Source organism: Hyla sarda, chromosome 1 (genome assembly GCF_029499605.1).
Source record: "Hyla sarda isolate aHylSar1 chromosome 1, aHylSar1.hap1, whole genome shotgun sequence".
Taxonomy (NCBI): domain Eukaryota; kingdom Metazoa; phylum Chordata; class Amphibia; order Anura; family Hylidae; genus Hyla; species Hyla sarda.
In genome coordinates, this window is record NC_079189.1 from 103,746,367 (window position 1) to 103,768,344 (window position 21,978).

Genomic DNA, 21,978 nt, shown 5'->3' on the forward strand with positions numbered 1-21,978 from the left:
TTATCTGTTCCCTAGACCCAGGCAATGGATAATTACATCTGAAAAAATCTACAGAAAGGATTTATTAGTAAGTCTTCTTCCCCTGCAGGAGCCGGATTTTTCTTTGTGGAAAAAAAAGACGGATCTTTGCGACCTTGCATTGATTATCGAAGCTTGAATAAAATGATAGTCAAGAACCGCTACCCATTCTATGCAAAACTTGAGAAGTGTACTTTTGAAAAAACAGTCTTCCTTTTCTGGGCTACATCGTTACTAGTCAAAGTCTACAAATGGACCCTAAAAAGTTGTCTACCGTTCTGAACTGGCCACAACCTTCTGGCTTAAAAGCTATTCAGTACTTCCTCAGTTTTTCCAATTACAATCGACAATTTATTCCTCATTACTCCACCTTGGTAGCGCCTATTGTCTCTCTCACCAAGAAGACTTCTAATCCTAAGGTTTGGAATTCAGAGGCTGAAGAAGCTTTCAAACAGCTAAAGTCTGCCTTTTCTTCAGCCCCGGTTTTATCAAGACCCGATCCTAGCAAGCCTTTCCTTTTGGAGGTGGATGCTTCTTCAGTCGGAGCCGGGGCTGTTTTGATGCAGAAGTCTTTCAAAGGAAGAATTATAACTTGCAGTTTCTTCTCTAAGACCTTCTCTCCTGTGGAAAATAATTACATAATTGGAGATCGCAAGCTTTTGGCTATAAAGCTGGCTTTGGAAGAATGTCTTGGAGGGCTCTGTACATCGGGTTACTATATATTCTGACCACAAGAACTTGCTTTTTCTACAGACAGTCCATCGTCTCAACCCTTGACAGGCCCCTTGGTCCCTATTCTTCATTTGACTTCTACGTTTTCTTTCGTCCAGCAGAGACGAATTTATGAGATGACGCTCTTTCTAGATCTTCTTATATTCTTGACCAGGAATCTTTACCATAACATATTATTCCTCCTGAATGTCTCATCTCTGCAGTACGAGCAAGTCTTCAGCACCTGCCTCCTGGAAAGACTTATGTATCTCCCTGTCTTAGACTCCGACAGGCCGGTCTCTTCTGCTCTCTTCTGGCCGGTCATTCCGGAGCTCATAGGTCCTTGCAGCTCATCTCCAGACAGTATTGATGGCCCAATTTAAAACAGGATGTCGTATATTTTGTCTGTTCTTGTTCGGTCTGTGCCCGGGATAAGACCCTTCGTACTAAACTTGCAGTCTCTGCTGCAGTCTCTACCGGTCCCAGAGCTTTCCTGGACCGACTGCTATGGACTTTATTACTGACCTTTCCTCTTCTGGCGGCAATATGGTCATCTGGGTAGTAGTGGACCAATTCTCTAAGATGGCTCATTTTGTGCCATTGCCTGGACTTCCATCTGCACCGCAGCTTGCTAAGCTTTTTCTTTGCCACATTTTCAGCTTACATGGATTGCCTTCTCATATTGTCTCTGACCGAGGAGTCCAGTTCGTCTCCAAGTCCTCTGCTCGTGTCTCCAGGTTAAAGGGTGAAAGGGTGAACCAGGTTTTAGGAGACTATCTTCGCCATTCTGTTTCTGCTCGTCAAGACGACTAGGTCGAGCTACTTCCCTGGACAGAGTTTTCATACAACCATTGAGATACAGAATACACTGGGACATCCATCACCTTTCTTTGTGGTTTATGGACTTCATCCTCGTCCTCCCCTTCCCTTGTCTTCTTCTTCTGGAGTTCCTATGGTCGATGAGCAAGTTGGAAACTTTTCCACCATCTGGCAGAAAAATCGTCACTCTCTATTACATGTCATGTCTTGTATGAAGTCTCAAGCGGACAAGAAAAGGCTTTCTCCTCCCGAGTTCTCTCCTGGCGACAGAGTCTGGTTGTCTTACAGGTATATTCACTTTGAGGTACCCAGTGATAAACTAGGTCCTCGCTATCTGGGTCCTTTTAAAGTTAAGAAAGGCTTAAATCCTGTGGCCTATTCTCTCCATCTGCTGTCTTCTCTCCGGATCCCAAATTCATTCCATGTCTCCCTCTTGAAACCTGTCATTCTTAAAGGAGTACTCCGCTGCCCTGTGTCGGAAGCTCCGCTCCCCAGCGTCCGGAAGTTTATTGTTCCGGACGCTGTGTACGGGCTTCCGTGTTCAGGGCTGCCCCTCGTGACGTCACGCCCGCCCCCTTCGTGACGTTACGCCCGCCCCCTCAACGAAAGTCTATGGGAAGGGGGCGTGGCGGCAATCGTGCCCCCTCCGCAAAGACTTTCGCTGATGGGGCGGGCGTGACGTCACGAAGGGGGCAGGCGAGACATCACAAGGGGCAGCCCTGAACACGGAAGCCCGCACACAGCGTCCAGAACAATAAACTTCCGGACGTTGGGGAGCGGAGCTTCCGACACAGGGCAGCGGAGTACCCCTTTAACCGATTTTCAAAAAAATATATTTCTCTGACTCCCATCTCAGGTACTTCTGATGTTTAAGTTGTTAAAGAGATTTTGGATTCTAAGTTTATCAGAGGAAAATGTTTTTTTCCTTGTGGATTGGGAAGGATTTGGGCCGGAGGAGAGGTCTCGGGAGCCACAGGACAATATCTTAGACCGAGACCTCATTCAGAAATTCTTGTCCTCCAAAAAAAGGGGGAGACCAAAAGGGGGGGTTACTCTTATGGTGAGCGCTCCAGTAAGATGCTCTGACTGTGAGCGCTCACCTCCCTGCTCTCCTGTCCTTGCCTCGATTTGCATCGTGGGACGCGCCTGCATGTGAATCGCGACCTGCTTCTCACATGCTTCCGCTCGCCCCTCTGGTTCCCGAAACATGTGCCCCCGCCTCCTAGGGCGCATGTGCCGGCTGCCTGAACTTTAAAGGGCCAGTGCACCACTGATTAGTGCCTGGTCCCACTGCTATGTTATATATAGCAGCTCCTCCCTTTCCTTCCTGCCGGATCCTCAGTGCCCCTAGCCTGAGATTGAGCGTTCCCTATTGTCTGTTGCCTTGCCCGTGTTTATTGACCCTTCCGCTACGTTTTTTGACTACGCACCTTTGCCGTCTGCCTTGATCTTCTGCTAAGTCTGACTATAACTCTGCCTTACCCTTCTGTGCCTTGTCTTTGCCCAGCTACCTGTGCGGTCAAGTCGTATCAGGGGAAGCGACCTGTGTGTTGCCTGCCGCAGCAATCCCATCCTGCCTTGTGGTGGGCTCTGGTGAAGACCAGCAGCACCTTAGACTCCGTTACCTGATACAGCCTGTGTCATCTGCCATACAGGTTAGAAGATCCAAATCCAGGACAGTTACAGCGATATACCACCCTGGCACTGTGCTATCAGGCAGGGAAACCTTGTCAATTAGTTGTTTGTTTGAAACACATTGCAACACAGGAGGGACTTTGAAGCTGAGATCTGGATTGTCCCAGGTAATCATTTCAGTATATTCCTTAGCTTTAAAATTGAAAGCAGGCACAATTCATGGCACACTTCCCGTGTAACTTCTGCCAGGTATTAGGCTTCAATAAGAGAAAAAAGTGGAATAACCAGCCACCACTTTTATAACTTTGTAAAAACTTAATCTGCAGGGAGGAGCTTGGATACAAACATTTTTGTCTCTATAGATATCTAACAAAGAAATTATTTTTATATGTTTCAATCTGGGGTGCTGGATCTTTTTGCAGGTTTGGTTTTTACATTTTGGTTTTTACTCCTTGCAGGTTTGGTTTTTACATTTCCTTACACTGTACTACGGCTATGTGACAATCTCATGCACCTGCAATTGGAGTTTGTGAGGAGGGAATCAACAGGATATGGTGAGCTATATCTTAACTTTTCCTATTTTTGAACCATAACTATGGTATGACTTTTTCTTAATGTTCTTTAGTGTATTAAACCAAATATTCAAAGTTCACTTCTTTCAGACTAATTCCTGGGACCCACCTCTTTATGGCCGGGTTCACACTTCAAATTCCACGGTGGGAAAATTTCTGGCCGGACATTCTGACTGAATCAGTTGGTGCTAGGAGCTCACAGACATTGCTGTCCCAATAGATGGCAATGTCTGTGGCGCGGATTCCGCCAAAACATTGAGCAGGTTCAATGTTCTTAAGGAATTATTTGACCAGAATTTTATGTCAGAAACTCCGACCACAAACTTCTGCAGTGTAAATGGATTAACAGAAAACCCATTCAAATGTATGTTATCTTCATGCAGCGGAATTCTGGTCAGAAATTGTGTAGTGTGACCCAAGATGATCCTGCAAGCTCTATTGTTTTCAGTCTCTGGCCAAAATTTTACATAGGGAAAAGTTTCCTGAAAGTTACCAATAAAAAGTTTTACATTTTAATTCTTACATGGTAGTCCATGCACTCAAATTACTGGCAAGTAATACAACATTTCCTGCAACTTTCAATAGTCGATAGGCGTTTTTGAGGCTGGACTTGTGGTGAGAAGCTGAACACTGACCGCATTCATTTATTGTATACTAATGGATTCAGTTACACTGTGGTTTTAGGGATATCACCACCACATTAAAAAAAAATTTTTAAACTACAATACATGTACTCACTTGCGAAATTCGGTAACAGTAAACAACTTTATAAAGCAATTAAGCACTTTGCAAGGTCAGGAACAAAGCTCTGGTGCTTTCACACGCCTAAATATGTGACAATTTGACTTTTTTTCATTCATTCCGCTAAATTTAATGCATTAGCGTACTGTTAAAAAAGTGTTAATTAAAATGATGAAGCTGCTAAAATGTGTCTCATTGTAATCAAATTAATTCTATGGCATCATTAAAGATGGCAAGGACTTGGTTGTCTACATATCATTATGGCTTCTCAATTTGACTATCTAATTAGATTCACTTTTTAATATTTAGAATATCATCAATGTGCCATGAAAGAGATTATGACTGTGTTATTTCTTAACATGGTTCTGCCGCAAATTATTCTTCATTTCCATTAACTAAACTCATAAAAAGGGAAGCTGGTATTCTAGTTCCTCACTTTAAACTCACCTTGTAGTTAGCGGGCTACAATTCCGTATTCACTTTCTAAATTGCCGTGAATACATTTAATGTTGAAGAACTTTATGGTTTTTATTAGAGATGAGCGAACTTTTAAAAAAATTGATTCGGCCGATTCCCCTAATTTTCCGAAAAAGTTTGTTTCGATACAAATTTTTTTGCGGCGAATCTATATTAAAAAAGGCTATTTCCAGCCTCAATAGGGATATAGAGCACTTTCCTGTGTTTCAAAACGCATATGGAGTGTGCTGGGGTAGTGAAATAATACTGTTATTCAGAATAACATGCAGATTACCGGCATCACTTTTGGAATCACTGCCGCACAGCAGCACAATGACAGAGCCTGGTGGTGGCATGGCACAGCGTGGAGGTGTTGGCAGCATGAGGACACCATATAGTGGCTGAATGACACAGCTTGGATGAGGCTGAAGCATGAGGATGCCATATAATGGCTGAATGACACAGCGTGGAAGTGTTGGCAGCATGAGGACACCATATAGTGGCTGAATGACACAGCATGGAGGTGTTGGCAGCATGAGGACACCATATAGTGGCTGAATGACACAGGGTGGAGGTGTTGGCAGCATGAGTAGGCACTAGGCCTTCACAATCTCTAAGATTAAAAGATGAATATAGAAATTTAAACCGAAGATTTTGCATAGCGGGTGCTACCTATGATAAAATTGGAATTTCCCAGACCCAGGCCCAGCAGCGGCATAAGTAAACCATATATTGCCTGAATGACACAGCCTGGAGTTGACTGATGCATGAGTACACACCAGGGCTTCACAATCCCCCCCCCCCCAATAACCCCTTACATTTAAAGATCAATGTTGAAATGTGCATTAAGGTTGTATTTAGCTACTGCTAAACATCCAACAATTAAAGGCCCAAGGCCAGAAGCGTCAGTGAGGCAAGTAGTTCCTGAAACACACAGGATGAATAAGGAGCAGGCAATCGCAGTACCCAACAGGGTTTCATAACCCCTTACATTTAAAGATCAATGTTGAAATTTGCATTAAGCTTGTATTTAGCTACTGCTAAAAATCCAAAAATGAAAGTCCCAAGGCCAGAAGTGTCAGTGAGGCAAGTAGTTTCTGAAAGACACAGGATGAGTAAGGAGCAGGCATTCTCAGTACCCAAGAGGGTTTCATAACCCCTTACATTTAAAGATCAATGTTGAAATTTGCATTAAGCTTGTATTTAGCTACTGCTAAACATCCAAAAATTGAAGTCCCAAGGCCAGAAGCGTCAGTGAGGCAAGTAGTTCCTAAAAGACACAGGATTAGTCAGGAGCAGGCATTCGCAGTACCCAAGAGGGTTTCATAACCCCTTACATTTAAAGATCAATGTTGAAATTTGCATTAAGCTTGTATTTAGCTACTGTTAAACATCCAAAAGTTAAAGGCCCAAGGCCAGAAGCATCAGTGAGGCAAGTAGTTCCTGAAAGAAACAGGATGAGTCAGGAGCAGGCAATCACAGTACCCAAAAGGGTTTCATAACCCTCATTTATAACCCAAGAAGGTTTCATAACCATCATTGGGAAGTGTTGGTGTAGCAGCGTGGTCAATTTACTCTGAGGCATCTGGCATTGGTGGCTGGAAATCCTGGCTGATCCATCCCTGATTCATCTTGACAAAGGTCAGTCTCTCCACATATTTAGTGGACAGACGAGTTCGCCTTGGGGTGACTATGGCCCCGGCTGCACTAAACACCCCCTCTGATGGCACACTACTGGCGGGGCATGACAGCTTTTCCAGGGCCAACTCTGCTAGATGCGGCCATAAATCAAGTTTGGCTTTCCAGAAGTCCAGCAGATCTTCAATGTTTGTTGGCATGGCCATGTCAAGGTATGCCATCACCTGCTGGTTCAGGTCCTGCTCCATGTCTACCTGCTGCTGATGAGTTGCTTCACTATGCGGGTGAAGAAAGCTACTCATCAGCAACTGTAGACTCAGGCTGCTGCTGATTGAGCTGGTACTGCTTCTGCCACCCCTCCCCTCCCCAGCAGCCATGGCAGTAGAAGGTGAGCGCAGAGTGCCCCCTGAGTCAGACCTGCGATTGGATGGACCATGTCACCAACTGACTACGTAGGATCTCTCTGTAGTAGGTCAGTTTGTCCTCCCTCTCAGTGGGTGTAAAAAAGGCCCCCATTCTAGGACGGTAGCGAGGGTCCAATAAGGTGGAGATCCAGAAGTCATCCCGCTGACGAATTTTGACAATTCGGGGGTCACTACGCAAGCAACTGAGCATGCACCAGTGCGCCAGAGTCTCGGAGGGACTACCTGCCTCCATCTCCACTGCATACTGCCAAGGTGTGTCTGGATCCTCTGTCTCACCTTCCTCATAACCCTCTAGCTCCTCTGGTTGCTCCTCCTCCTCTCCTGTCGGATGACTAGAAACACCGGCCATCTCATCCAATCTAAACTGTGCTCCACTCTGCCCCTCATCCTCCTCCAGTTCAGCCCCCACAGGGCTCATGTAGCCTTGAGATGCAGGAGCAATGTCTCCATTGCCGTGTCTAGCCATCATTTCAATAATTTGTTATAGGAAATGTAGAAGTGGAATTACGTCGTTCATGCCGTAATCAAGGCGACTTACAAATAATGTGGCTACCTCAAAGGGCCTGCGCAAATGGCATTGAAGTTGCACAGGGGAGTACTCCTATAATCAAGAAATCGGTCATGGCTTTTCTTTGTTCGTATAGTCTATCCAACATATGGTGGTTGGAATTCCAACGTGTGGCAACGTCACAAATAAGACTATGTTGTGGGATACCGTTCTGACGCTGCTGTTCAAGGAGAGTGTGCTTTGCGGTGTACGAGTGGCTGAAGTGCTTGCACAGTTTCCTTGCCATTGTCAGGATGTTTTGCAAATGGGGTGAAGACTTGAGGAAGTGCTTGATAACCAGATTCAACACGTGTGCCATGCAGGGCGCATGTTTCACACTTCCTTGTTGCAGCGCGGACAGGATGCTTTTCCGGTTGTCGGTCACCATGGTTCCCATTTTCAGATTTTGTGGAGTAAGCCATACTCGGATTTCTTTACGAATTAATTTTAGCAGTTCCTCCCCTGTGTGACTCCATTCGCCAAGGCAAACCATTTGAAGAACAGCTTGACACCGCCGTGCCCTACACACATGGTACAATGAAGGGCCACCAAGATTTCTACGTGCAGTGGAAGCTGAGGACATAGTGGAGGCTGAGTAGGCGGAGTCGCACACTGTCACAGGACCAACAGCCTGAGAGTGAGAGCGTGGAGGAGGAAGCTGTGTGTCCTGTCCAAGTTGCTGTTGTGGCTGTGCAGGAACCACATTTATCCAGTGGTCCATAAAAGACAAGTATTGTCCCTGCCCGTAGTTGCAGCTCCACGCGTCGGCGCTGTCGTGCACTTTTGAACACACCGACAGGCTCAAGGACTGGCCCACCTTCTCTTGTACAATGTTTATGCAGGGCTGCTACTGCCTTCTTCACAAAGAAATGACGGCTTGGGATTCTCCACCTCGGCTCGGCACAAGCCATCAAATCTCTGAAAGGTGCAGAGTCCACCACTTTAAAAGGGAGGGACTGCAGCACCAGCAACTTGGACAGGAGCACATTCAACTTCTGCGCCATTGGATGAGTGGGAGCATAACGTTGTCTCTTGGATATGGCTTCACCGATGGATTGTTGGCGGAATGGCTGACTAAAAGCGGGAGGAGCAGGAGCATCTGGAGCAACAGAAGGAGGGTTTGACACACAGCTCCCTTCGGCTGAGGTGGTGGAGCCTTGGCTGGATGAAGGAGGGAGCGGACGGCCACTGGGTGATGCATCAGGCTTGACCACTACATCGACGTCACGGTTCTCCCAGGCTGCTTTATGGTGGCGAAGCATGTGTTGACGCAGGGCCATGGTTCCGACATTGGGAATCTGGCCACGCTTCACCTTCTGACGACATATCTTGCATGTGGCTACGTGAACCTCCTCCGGATGCCTGAAGAAAAACTGCCACACCGCCGAGTAGCTGATTTTCCCACCTTCAGTCTGCACTAATTGACTGCTACTGGTGCCGTCTCCAGGAACCCCTGTTCCACAACCTCCCGGAAAAAAACAAATGTAGAAAAAAAACAGCGCTCAGAGTAGGAGAAATGACAATGTTATTTTATAGTGTGATAGGAAGCAGAGAAGTAGCTCACTTACTTCACATGGGGGGAGTGTAAGACCAAGTCTCACATACTATCCCCCCTCCAGGATGGCACACAGATAATAACCAGAAGAGATCCTCGCATATCATATGGTTTTTAATGGCAACGCATTTCGAAGGTCATATATACAGCCTCCTTCTTCAGGCATACAATACATGTAAAATGGCAAACTTATATACTCACACATACTGTCCATATGGATGATGGCATCCAATCCTACTGCATGTACCGGTAATTCCTCTTCCGGGGAGGACCCCCCCGGCCACGCAATCCCAGCCGGACCACATGATCAAACGCCACATGATACCGGTATTGGGAGTACGTCACCGAAGGCCCCCCCCCGGAAGCCTGCACCGACATTATAGACTTCCGACCACGTGACCGTTCAGGCCACATGATCGGACAACAGTATGTGTAAGCGCGGCACCGGCGCGTCCCAATGTGGAATGCACAAGGGTACCGTGGACGCGCACACTGCTTGGAAGGCGCTATGCGTTCCACAATGGAGCGCACCGCCATAATTATCTCAGAGGTAGGCTTCCATGCGATGTCGGTGCATCCCAGACTGGAACGAACACCTACATCGTGCCTACACTAGTACTGAGCGGTAATGTACATAGTCAAATATAATTCAAATTTAAGAGGCATTGGTCTTCTCTCTTAGGTCATTCATCCCCTGGACATACAGTGCATTACATTACTAACAATAGATAAAAATACACAAAGTTTCTCAAAAATTCATAGAAATAGTTGACAACTATATATATAAAAACAATCTAAACATAAAAAATACAAATACATATATAAATACTTATAAAATTACACATAAATAGACTACACCTATAATATTTTAAAAATTACCTAAAGTTCAATAATATATATGCTCTAAAGATTCATTAAGACCCTGTGGTGATAAAGTATTTAGCTTAAAAATCCAGAACATCTCCTTGTTACATAATAATTTAAAATTCATATTGGGTATCTTCTCTAGGGGCGTTACCCTCATCAGAGTGGGGTCCCTATTATGGTGAGTGTTAAAATTTCTTGATACACTGTGGAGATTAAAACCATGACATATATTATGTCTATGTTTGTTAATACGTAGCCTTAGACAATTTATGGTTCTTCCTATGTACTTCAAGTCACAAGAGCATTCTAATAAGTACACTACAAAGGAACTACTCCAATTTAAATATTCCTTGATGTAGATAGGTCTAATAGAATCCTCTACAATAATCTCTGTTCTCCTATGTGCAATAATACTGCAGCACTTACATTTACTTATGCCACATTTAAACACCCCTTTAATCGCCTCACCCCCAAATAGGGTACCCACCTTTTTCTGGATGTTTAAATAATTTTTTTTGTTGTCTTAACGGTATCGATGGCACTATTAAATTCTTAAGGGTCTTACTCCTTCTAAAAATACATTTTGTTTTAGAAGGGGCTAGTCCCCCCTATAATAGGGTCCTGTTTAGTCAATTTCCAATTTTTACATGGGATCTTTTTAATCGAACCATGGGAGTCATTGTACCTGGTCAAAAAGGCCAGGTCCAATCTCTCTTGTTCATCTACATAACCAGTGGACAGGGTTGTAATTTTGTTCTCCTTTTTATCGTATTTAGACCCTAGACAGTCATCTTGTCTAAGGGTGATGATTCTTTCCCTCGCGCCCTTAATTAATTGTTGCCAACCTCCCGGAAAGGTAGACTGCCGCGAAGCAGGTGGTTTCCCCCGGTCACGTTTGGCTCAAGAATTTCCACTCCTGCCACCTTGCTGACTGCCAACCGTGCTACCACCTTGCTGGGTCAGCTGCTGCCTCGAGGGCAAACTGCAACTCTCTTCTCCTGATGATGATGAAGCCCCTTCTGTATCCCAGCTCCCAATTGTGATCGGCTTCATCATCATCAACAGGTGTCTGCATGTCACTGATGTCCTCCCCAGGTTCCCCAATAGTGTCTGCTTCAGGACCCTGAACCTTGGCAACACCGTCTCCCACGTCACTCTCCGCATCACTACTTGGCTGCCGAGAGGAGCAAGCGGCGCATGTCTCCTCCCCTTCTTGGCTGGGCAGTAGCTGCTGACTGTCTTCTATTAGATCGTCCTCAGTGAATAGTGGAGCTGAACCCCCAGCATAAGATACTTCTCTACGGAGAGGGAACAGCATAGGACAAAGGCAATGGGAGGACAGGGACTGCTCCCGGGCCATGCCAACTGAGGGTTGTGTCTGGGGAACCCCCCGACTGTTGACTGGGGGTGTCAGATGTCACTTGTGATGAAGTGGATGAGCGTGTTAACCAATCGACGACGGCAGATGTGTTGCTGGTCGAGACACGACCGCTGGCTGATAACGGGAGCTCAGGCCTCTCGCTGCGACTCCTGCTGCCACTCGCCCCTAGTCTGCTGCCAACTCTGCCTGAAGTATTTAGGCCTCTGCCACTCCTCTGTGAAAGTCCTGGCACTTCTCTGCCTAACATACTTAGTGCGTATATGAGGGTATTACAATACGCTTCACTACTCTTTAAACAGCATTTGTCTAGAACAGAGGCAGGTGATTACTTTTGGCTGTCCTTTCACAGGAAAGGTAAAACACCAGCCTGTGAGTACTATTGTTTGGACTTTCACAGTATGTAGGCCCTTGACATATTAACAGGTACAAAATGGTACACTACTTGGATGTACGTATGCGGTATGCACTGATGAGGGCAAAAAAATGCGCAACAATACGCAGAAAAAAAATCAGTATTTTTGTAAAACACCAGCCGGTGAGTACTATTGTTTGTACTTTCACAGTATGTAGGCCCTTGACAGATTAACAGGTACAAAATGGTACACTACTTGGATGTACGTATGCGGTATGCACTGATGAGGGCAGAAAAATGCGCAACAATATGCAGAAAAAAATCTGTATTTTTGTAAAACACCAGCCGGTGAGAACTATTGTTTGTACTTTCACAGTATGTAGGCCCTTGACAGATTAGCAGGTACAAAATGGTACACTACTTGGATGTACGTATACGGTTTGCACTGATGAGGGCAGAAAAATGCGCAACAATACACAGAAAAAATCTGAATTTTTGTAAAACACCAGCAGGTGATTACTTTTGCCAGGACTTTCCCTGTATCTAGACTTGTTACAGATACAAAATAGTAGACTGCTTTGATGTAGGCATGTGGTATGCACGTATGAGGGAAGACAAATGCACTACAGTCCGCTGAAAAAACGTATTTGTGAACAGCAGCAGGACACAACACAACAGCACCACAAAAAAAAAAGCTGTGATTAAACCCTAAATTGCACTCTGCCACAGAGTGTTAAGAATGATGTGCACTGGTTTTTATACAGTCTATACACAATTCTGAGCAGCAGATGATTTGTGGAGCAAAAAAAGCACAGAATTTCGCTGAAAAATAAGGTGATAAGATGGTTCATAAAGTTCAGGCAGCTTGTTGATATGTATGAGGCAACGATAATCTATCTGCCCCTCTCTGATGAAATGCTCAATAACGTGAATAGGAGGTTCATGTCGTAAGATCCTTCTCAGTGAGAACACCAAAGCACTGCACTTCTGTCTGTCCACAATGCTGATGTGACTAGCAGTTGCCAGTGGTACGTTGTGGTATAAGCAATTCACACAAAGACATGCAGCCCTTCTTCTCTCTCTGAGTGCATAGATGAAATGAAGAGAGGCAAGATGGCTGCCAATTATATAGGGCTGTGACATCACAGGGGTCAATGAATGTTGATAGGCTGCATCTCGCATGTGTTTCAGGGTCATCCCACCTACCTTCATTCCCACCGTAGTTTCCCGCCCTCCCATAATCCCCTGCCCCATGTACTGACATGTGGATCCGCCATTTTAGGTCTCCTTTAGCCAGGAATGCTGTAAAATGGAATTTTATGAAGCTATTCGCGCAATAGAATCGTGGCGATATTCGCATTCATTATTTCATGAAATTCGTAACAAATTTGGGTTCGTCAGATTCGATTCTCTAATCTCTAGCCAAGATCTATGATCATATGCCAGTTATCCGATGGTTTTGGCACTAGAAAGATTGGGGAATACACCCCTGATCTTCTTTGATCGAGGGGAACTTCCTCCAGTGCGTGCTTTCCTATGTACTGGAGGACAGAGTCCTCTAGAATAGCCTGCTTTGGCTGAGCAAGTAGTTTTGTTAAAACAAATTTCCTTGGAGGAGAGGAGATGAAATCTATTTTGTACCCCGAGTGAATAACGTTTAGAATCCAAGGATCCTGGATTTCTTGCATCCAGGTTGACAGAAACAAACTTAAATGAGCTCCGACCGGAGGGGGATCGGTAGAAAACTTCTCTACCTGACTTTCTAGAGGGAAAGGGAGAAAGGAAACGCTAGTGGACCTTAGAGGAGAGTCATAGCTCGGACTTACGGTCTTTGTCACGGCTGCATCCTCCACCACGCTTCTGATTGGACTGGCAATTTGGGGATCTGGAAGGGCCCCGGTACTTCCCCCCTCTAGCTCTACCTTTGCCACGAAAGGTTTTTACAGGTAGACATTTACCCTTCTTGTCGGCAAATCCCTCCTTGATGCGGTCTAACTCAGTCCCAAAGAGCCAATTAGGCTCAAAGGGCATTCCGCACAGGTTAAACTTAGACATGTTATTCACCACCCAGGAGCGTAACCATAAGGGGAACCTGCTTGCAGATGCAAGACCCATGGACTTGTCGGCAAGCTTAAGGTGTTGTTGGGCTGACTCACCCAAGAAGTCCACCCCGAGTAGCAGAGTCTTGAAGCTGTCTAGGATATGCTTCCTAGCAACATTGTTTTCAATTTCAGACTGGATCAGGAGCACATGCTCCTTAAGAAAGCTTGCAGCCTCACTTGATGCGACGGCCGCAGAATAGTTGCGCCTTAACAGGGAGTCCACTTTCCTATCAAGGGGGTCCTGGAGGTTGCTGCCATCATCACCAGGAACTAACACTCTCTTGGACAACTTGTTGACCACCATATCCACTTTTGGCGGTGGAACCCAGAAATCCAATTCAGCTTCAGACAGCGGGTACATCAACTTGAACCTCCAGGTGAGAACAGCAGACTTGTCCAGATGCTTCCACTCTGCCTTCATTAGTTTCCTAAGTGTGTCATCCACACCCAGGGTCCTCTAGAGGTGGATGTTGAGGCTTCCCCCTGATCAACATCCTGATCCCCTGATCGGATGGATCTAAGTAATCTCTGTGTTTTTTCTACAGGAAAAAGAGGCTGGGAGAGTACTTCTTCTACTGATTGCTCCAACTGATGAGATGAGGTACTAGGTCTCTTGGTCCAAAGGGAATTCTTGATCTCGTTAATAGAGTTCCCCATAAACTCCTTCATCCAGACAAACATGTCATGGACCATAGGTTTAGCCGGATTAGCAGGTGGGCGACATCCAGGACACCTATTGAATTCATAAGCATCAGGTAGCAGAGTACCACAATCAAGTCAGATAGCGTCTTTACGAAGCGGACTTGTGACCTCCAGAATATGGATCACTCGACGGAGAAATAGACATTGTTCTGGAATTAAAAACAATAGATTAGAAAAACCTAAACCCGCTTTATTGCAGCGCAACAGAAGAAAAAATACCTATGAAATAGATAGTGCTCTTTGCAAAAAAACAACACACAGCAGGTACCAAACCGAGTATAGTCTATAGATAGGCAGCAAGAGGCCTAATAGAGGCCAATGCTGTAGATATATAGGGGAAAAGGCGCCTAATTTCAAATAGGCTCTGCCCACCAGAAGTGATCTAGCTGCTGAGTGTTAAACTTTTTAAAATACTTAACAAAACATATAATACTTTGTTTGTGCCCCTTCCTACATGCTGGAAGGGGCAAATGCTGCTAAATATGAACAAATACTAGCCCAATCAGCACTAGAAAAGAAAAAACACCTCACCGGAAGTCATCAGATGACGTACTTCCTGTCCGCGGCTCTGCAATACAGAGTGGAGACCGGAACGCCATAGACAGACGCTGCCGCCTGGGCGTACAGTCCCCCATCTAACAAGTAAGGGTGAAATCGCCTGATAACAGTGAGAACGCTGAGAGCGCCAGCACCAGTTAAAGAATAAGGCAGCTGGACTCAGAGCCCCTGGTCCTGCGGCAGCGTTACACACAACCGCCACCAGACACAGAGACCCTGAAGCCGCAGAGCAGCAAGAGCTGCAGGAAAAATAAGAAAAGAAAAATAAGTAAAAACCCCTTAGAAAAAGGGGGGGGGGGGGATTAACCCATGCAGGCTCTGAAAAAAAAAACAGAGCCTGCACCGTCCTGCTGTCTGCACAGGACAGAAAAAAAGCAATATGGCCTAGGGGAGGAGGCCCTTTATAGTTAGGGGGCAATTAAAAGTTAATTACTTGGGCAGAATTAAAAATGCCACCGTCCTGCCAGCTTCACAGGGGCAGAACACCTCACTTGTGCTGCTGGTTAGGATGTAAGGGAAGTTCAATTATATCCATTGTGATTACTCTCTCTTGCAAATAGGTGTGGTTGCAGTACAGAGGCAAGGAAACAGTACTTTTCAAATCAAAGTTCAGTGTTTCATTCACACTTGCCACACAGCAAACAGTCTTTAAATGCAGAGCTAAGGAAAATGTAACAAAAGTCCACCTGTATTCCTTAGGTGTTTGTTTACACTTGAGTCCATGCCATTCGGCATCAAGTAAGTCTTTTCCAGGCCTCCAGGCAGACTGTTCACCAGCTTCCAACCTTGGAGCAAATGCAGGGAAGAACTCCCCATACAGCTCTCTCTGGCAGTGTGAGCTGCAACCAGCAAATCCCCCTCAGCTGGTGAAACAGGTTGCCTTTAAGGCCAACAAAAGGCGGCCTGGATTGGGGAATGACCCCCATCCTGCACTTGGTCATTCCCAATAAGAGCCGTCTCGGATTGGCCTTCCAGCCATACTACGGCCATAGTGTCAGACTGCATCGCAGCACGGACACTGAATAAATACCGGCTCTTACTTCACCAAGGCCAGAAGCCTTGGTGACACATATCGCTCATCCACCACGATGCCTTTTACCTTCTCACACCATGTTATCTGATCTATTGTGATATCTTATGTCTCGGGTCTAATTTGCACTTAGTGCTTTGTAGCTCCGAAAAGTATTAGCCACAAAATTCCAAGAGAGCATTACCACTGCATAAAATTTCACTTTTATTAGCATAAATTTAAAATACAGAAAAGAAGTATAGAGGTGTAAATAGAACATACTCCTTATACATTGCAGGAGACAGTTGTTACCAAATTATTGCATAACCTTAATAGCAATTATCACATGAGAGAAGCCTACTGTACAAATGTTTATCCTAGACAGCAATCTAAAGTGCACTGTGCATTTATTCTGGTACCAGACTAAGCTTCGGTGCGCATGTCCGGAAGCTTGGTTTTCGGGGCTTGCCTAGTGGGCCTGTGATGCAGCAGCGTAATGTCACATGATGTGCGGCGGGAGCACGGCACATGTGCCGTTGTCTGGAAACTGACGGCTGACATATACCGAAATGTGAATAGCCAGGCATTTAAAGAGTGCAATAGATGGTCGAAGCATCCCCTGATAAAGTTTATGGTGCCGAAACGTACGTTGGGGTTGGCAGGATCCAGGAAATCTATGATGGGTAAGTGCAATTTACTGCTATTAATCACCCTATAATGTTAGTGGGGATAGTACAATAGGACATGTAGCGGTGTTTGGAGGTCGTGATTTGGTTGTCTGGCACCAGAATAAATGCACAGTGCACTTTAGAGTGCTGTTTATGATAAACATCTATACAGCAGGCTGCTCTCATGTGATAATTACCATTATGGTTGTGCAATAATTTTGTGACACCTGGCTCCTGAAATGTATAAATGGTCTGTTCTACACCTCTATACTTCTATTCTGGATTTTACATTTATTCTAATAAAAGTGACATTTTATGCAATGGTAATGCTCTCTTCAAATTTTGTGGCTAAAACCTTCTTTTGTGTGCTGGTAATGTGTAGGTGCACTACATTTCTTAAACGGTTGCAGGGCATTCAAGGAATTTTGTGCCGGTACACATTTTCTAAAGTTTCACTATACACACACCAAAAAGCTGAGCTTAATCTGGGCTGGTGTATTTTTGAGACTTATTGGTGCTTTTTGCTCAAAAGTTTAAACTTATGAACAAAAAAGTCTCAGTTGATAAATGCATTACTTATGTTCAAGGCTAACCTTAAAGGGGTACTCCGCCCCTAGACATCTTATCCCCTATCCAAAGGATAGGGGATAAGATGTCAGATCGCCAGGGTCCCGCTGCTGGGGACCCCTAGGATCGCTGCTGCAGCACCCCACTATCATTACTGCGCAGAGCGAGATCGCTCTGCACGTAATGACGGGCAATACAGGGGCTTGAGCATCGTTACGTCCCGCCCCTCGTGACATCACGGCCCGCCCCCTGCCATACAGTTGCATTAAGGGGACGGGCCGTGATGCAATGAGGGGCAGGGCAATGACGTCACACTGCTCCGGCCCCTGTATCGCCCGTCATTACGCACAGAACAAACTCACTCTGTGCAGTAATGATGGCGGGGTGCTGCAGGAGCGATCCCCGGGGTCTCCAGCAGCGGGACCGCTGCAATCTAACATCTTATCCCCTATCCTTTGGATAGGAGATAAGATGCCAGGGGCGGAGTACCCCTTAAACAGCTGGCCTGTACACACTTAAAAAAAAGGTGTAAACCAAAAAGTCTCAAAAAAGAGTCTGAGACACTGTCACTCAGCGCCCCTTACATGGTTATTTCCCAAACAATAGAGATTTCCTCAAACAATCTTTGTTCTAGCTTCTTTTAACAATCACAATCGTTAAAAATTCTTCTCCAGTTTCTCACCAACCAGACTCCAGCAGGCTCTGACTGGTCACAGGTTAGCTTGCCTACCAAATCCTATAGCCTGGGGCTGCAACAACAGGTTTCACTAGCACTCCATGTGGTTGTCTCCACACACTGACACTACCTCCTATCAGCAACATCTATGCACATTTACATCAACAGAACCCTCTAGAGACCACAGCAAAACCCAGCTTAATATAAAATAAATTACATATGGTCGAGCTAGTTATTGCTAACAAAATTTCAGTCACCATCATATATTACAAAAATAATATACAGTAAAGTGCTGAGTGGGACATTTGGTTTTGATGGTAATGCTAATATTCATGCATTTTTGATTAATGAGCTTTCGTCTCCATTGTGCGCACACTACGCATATATAGTGTGAAAAGGTAAGATTATTCTAAACATGGAAATGTCATATTCTATACATTCATATTTGCATGTGTATGAATGGTAAATTAGGTATTAAAACATGCAAAGTTTGGTATTTTTACATTTGAAATGTCAAATGGAAAATATCACCTTGATTACACTATTGGAAACGGCTGTTGGCTGGAATGGGACAACACCGGATTAAAATAAGGATCACATGTGCGTTTTATAGTCCTTTTCTTGGGATTCTAGACTGTAAGGAAACCTACAAATGTTCTTAGAAATGCTTTGACTTACAATAATCCTTTACTTGGCTTTTAATTGGCATAACTGTGCTGCTGAAAATGGTGCACACTGTCAACTTAAATGTATTCCATTCTTTTGGTACTTTATTCCATTTTTTGATCCAACATATTTTAAAGGAGAAATCTGTAGACAAAAGTATGATTGATTTTAATTGTTAAACTCTACCTAAGCATTGTTGCTGACCAAGTACAGTTAAAGTCCTATATACACTTACAAATTTGAAAATGTTAAGCTCTCCACAGCAACATGACCTCAAAACACTCCAGATCACTAAGTGTAAACTATGTAACCCTAAATGTCCCACCCAGTGATTGTTATGTAAATAAAGCCTTTTGATTGAATTATACTTTAAGATTGGATTCCTTAAAGTCTACTCATAATTTTATAATAATAAAAAAATGATATATATATTTATATTTATTTATTTATTTACATGGCAAAAGTTTTGACCAGTGATCAGTGCTGAGACCCTTCACTGATCACTAGAGTGAGCGTGAAGAAGGATGCTAGCACGCCTGCAACCATAATAAGTCTTTATGTCCATCTTGTGATGCAAGACATAGATCATTGTAAATCGGGGAGTGAAATGCTCCATCACCAATAGATCATGTGACATAACTGGAGGTGTACCTGTGGCAGTATTTATAAAGGGGTATTCCAGCAATAAAAGCCTATGCTCTACAAATTGCAAGAATGGGGACCCAATACTCCCCATTAAATGAAGCAGTGGGTTGGAACTTGCACCCAGCAACTCCATTTGCATGTCCAAAATCAGAGGGGAGTGAGGAGCCTCCTGATAAGGCAGAAAGCAAGTGTGAGGAAAAGAAAGAGTTGTAGGATGTTATACTGACTGCAGGCTACAGCTGACCTGTCACCTACTCTGGGTGTGTAAGTCACAAGACTGTTTGTAATACTCAACAGTGTGTCTCTATGATCATGGAGAATAAACAGTAAAAGACATCAGATACCTCATCCCTAGTCTCTGTCTGCTCTATTCTGCCATATTCCCTGGAAACCAAGTATGACTGCCTTCTCAACTGATCCATGTATACTACCTTGCCTCCTGTTCAATTGCAAAATATTGTTCAGAAATGGTTAAAGGAAACAGAGTTCAAGGTCTACACTTGGCCTTCAAATTCGACAGATTGGATCAAGCATTTGTGGGATTTGCTGGAAAACAAGTCTGATCTACAGAGCCTCCACCTTGCACCTTTCAGAATTTGCGGGATCTGCTACTAATATCTTGGTGTCAGATATCACAAGACACTTTCAGAGGTTTTATGTAGTCCCTTCTTTAATGGTCAAAGCTGGGAACAAGGGGGAACTAGGTATTAACAAGCAGATGGTTTATGTTATGGCTGATCAGTGTATGTACTGGAACGCAGTCAATACTTTCCACTGATGATATACAATAAATGTAAGGTTAACAATCCACATACCGTATATACTCGAGTATAAGCCGAGTTTTTCAGCAAATTTTTTCGTGCTGAAAACGCCCCCCCCCCCCCCCTTCGGCTTATATTCAAGTGAACAAAAAACGCTTCTGGCTTAGCTGTGAGGGGATGGGCCAGGCCATTCATCTTCGGCCATTTATGCTGCAGGGACCATCCAGTGGGGAGGGTTAGAACTAGTGACACTGCATTGACGCAACCGCGCAGGGACGTCTGCTGCGCACGGACGTCCCTGCACGTCGTCGTCATCGCAACGTCATTAGTCTGTGGCCGGCCCGGAGCGGAGAAGAGGGCCTCACAGTGAAGATGGACAGCCCGGAACGACTAACCCTCCCCACCGGACGGTCCCTGCAGCATAGATGGCCGAAGATGGACGGCCCGGACCAGCTCACCCTTCCTTCCCACCAAGAAAACAACAACTGGGGAGGTGAGTAGAAAACAAAAGGGGGGTCTGGATGTTGACGAAGGGATTGACAGGTGGTGATGATGAAGGGGGGATGATGACGAGGGGGATGATGATGAGGGGGATGATGACGAGGGTGATAATGACAGGGTGATGATGACGGGGTGATGATGACAGGGTGATGATGAGGGTGATAATGACGGGGGTGATAATGATGGGGTCGTTAATGACAGGGGTCTGGATGATGATGGGGGGGGGATGATGACATGGAGGGATAATGTATTTCCCCCCTTAGGCTTATAGTCAAGTCAATAACTTTTCCTTGGATTTTGGGGTGAAATTTGGGGCCTCGGCTTATATTTGGAACGGCTAATACTCGAGTATATGCGGTATCTCAGATAAGCAGATGACTAGATCTTTATTATTAATAAACATTATAACTGTAACGCTCCTTCATGCTACCCCCGTAAATAGATTGTCTTGTATTTTTCTAGTTCATCTCTTGGTGTTCCCACCCAAATTTTGGGAAAGCAATGAATTGAGGTGTATTAAATCTTATGGTTTACAGCTGTCACTTAAAGGGGTATTCTGGGTTTATACATCTTATCCCCTATCCAAAGGATAGGGGATAAGATGTATGAACGCAGGGGTCCCACCGCTGGGGATCCCCGTGACCGTCTCGCCCCCTCCCATTGACATGAATGGAGGGGGTGTGGCGTGATGTCATGTCCCTGTCTCAGGGACACAAAGCTGGGTGCTGCACCAAGATCGTGGGGATCCTCTGCGGTGGCACCCCTGCGATCATACACTTTATCCACTATCATGTTGCCCAATGCAGTGCAGTCATAGCCTAACAAAGAAAAGTATAAAACATGGTAGAATTCTCCAATGCCTAAACCTTTGTCAGGCAATTTTTCCACTGCAACTCCTCCTCCAGACTGTAGAGGCATACAGAAGAGTCTCTGAGAACTGAAGTCCAGTAAAAAGGAAAGCAGATTCCATTGTTGTATGTTTCTACTTGGCATCAACTGAAGCATTTACTGCACACAATGCTCCAGAGGTTACATAATACTATTGTACCACAGAAAATCCTTTGTCATAAAAATAATACAGCAATGTAACATATACATCTTTGCCTCAGATCCTACTAATGGATAACAAGGGAATATAAACTGACCAATTGTTAATATCTTCTGGTCGTAATATCCTACACGCGATGTAATCATCTAGTACATTTCTGTTTATTTGTAGTAAATCTATGCTATTACCCCATAAGGAGCACCGAAGAATGAATTTAATTTGTATAATAGTCCCAAAACAGTAACATATTGATTTTAGCAAGAAAATTGAATGTATGCTACCAGCTTTACAAAGAGCAAACAGTCATGAGGATCCGAAAAGCCTAAATTATTATGTCCTTCAAATTTAACCCCTTAAC